Here is a 1,516-nt window from a genome sequence, read left to right as displayed (position 1 = left end):
GCCTGACTGCCTATAATATTTCTATCTAACTCAGCTGCTTATAACAATGCCGCTGAGCTATATCCCCAGCCTGACCCTTTCTTAAAAAGAAACAAACAAAATGTTATATGCACGTATGAAAATACTACATTTGTCTTAGTTACTTTTTTTTTTTTTTTTGTCTTTTTGAGACAGGGTCTCATATGCAGTTCAGGCTGGCCTTGAGCTCCCTTTGTAGCTCAGGCTGGTCTCGAACTCACAATGATCCTCCTGCCTCAGCTTCCCGAGTGCTGGGATTACAGGCATGCGCCACCATGCCTGGCTCTTTTAGTTACCTTTTTTGTTGCTGAGACAAAATACCCAACACCCAAAGTTAATGGGGCAAAGGTTTATTTCAGCTCACCGTTCGTAGAGGCTTCAGTCCATACCTGTCTGGCTCTGAGGCAGGGAGGTACAGCAGAGGGGCCCCCAAACGCAGGCAGAAGGCAGCAAAGCAGTGAAGTAGCAAGCGACCACAGCAGCCCTCTTCCTCTCCCTCGCGTCCTCCCCAGGCTGCACGGCCTTAGGGCTGGCGGCGCCCACACCCAGGGTGGGTCTTCCCATTATCCGCTCCCAGAACTGTGCCAAACACGTCAGTGAGTAATTTAGTAACCACACACCCTTAACCCCAGCACCACACACTCCAAAAAGCAACCTCTGAAAAGCCCCGCCTAGGACTGCAGGAGGCTTTGGGGGACATCTAGACACAAGCCAAAAAGACACTGACACTCAGATTTTGTAAAGTTAACGTGCACTAGTACAATATATTTTTTAAAAGTTGTTCTTCAGCCAGGCGTGGTGGCACACGCCTGTAATCGTAGTACTGTGGAGGCTGAGGCAGGAGGATCGTTGAGAGTTTGAGACCAGTGTGGGCTACAAAGTGAGCTCAAGGCCAGCCTGAACTGCATAGCGAGACCCTGTCTCAAAAAGACAAAAACAAAAAAACAAAAAACAAGTTGTTCTCCAGAACATTCTGATGCAACAGCTCTTATCAGGGTCCCCAGGAACCAAGCACTTGCCTAATCAACGGTCCATTCTTCACTGTCCTCAAACTCTCAGCCACGTGTGACACGGCAACTGTGGTAGCGGTGGTTCCTTTAGAACTGACTTGCTGGTTAAACTTCTTGCTTCGAACAAGAATTGGACGAGACAAGCCAAAAATGGTGCCAAAAGTTTATCTGAAAAGTGACGGGCAGAGGGGTAAGGAAAAGTCTGGCTCTGCAGGGAGACCTTGGGCTAAACAAGAGAAAAAGAGGGCAAAAGTGAGGAGGACCCTGGAAGCCAGCGAGTGGGCTACCGTGAAGTCCCCATAGCCGGCCCCTCCTGGTGCCCCTGCCCTGTGTCATCCAAATCTCGGGGGAACCCCGCGGGCAGTTCTGCACACAGCGGCCTGAGAATTGTTTGGCACTGTCTTGGGATCTTGTAATTCACGGGTTCTGCTTATTTTCCCAGCCAGATTTGCCGTCTGACGTCCCTAGAGCAACCTCGGTCCGCATCC

General features: G+C 50.1%; 1 long non-coding RNA gene across 1 annotated transcript in view; it reads right to left on the bottom strand.

The window, feature by feature from the left end:
- Positions 1-911: 911 nt before the first annotated feature.
- LOC106146781 overlaps positions 912-1,516 on the bottom strand; it is a 3,356-nt gene continuing 2,751 nt past the window's right edge. The window contains exon 3 of the long non-coding RNA XR_001231346.1: positions 912-1,196. This is a non-coding gene — a long non-coding RNA (uncharacterized LOC106146781). The remainder of the gene's footprint in view (positions 1,197-1,516) is intronic.

This window comes from Chinchilla lanigera, unplaced genomic scaffold, assembly GCF_000276665.1.
Source record: "Chinchilla lanigera isolate Chin_1 unplaced genomic scaffold, ChiLan1.0 scaffold00094, whole genome shotgun sequence".
Lineage (NCBI taxonomy): Eukaryota > Metazoa > Chordata > Mammalia > Rodentia > Chinchillidae > Chinchilla > Chinchilla lanigera.
This window is presented reverse-complemented; position numbering and strand designations above follow the sequence as displayed.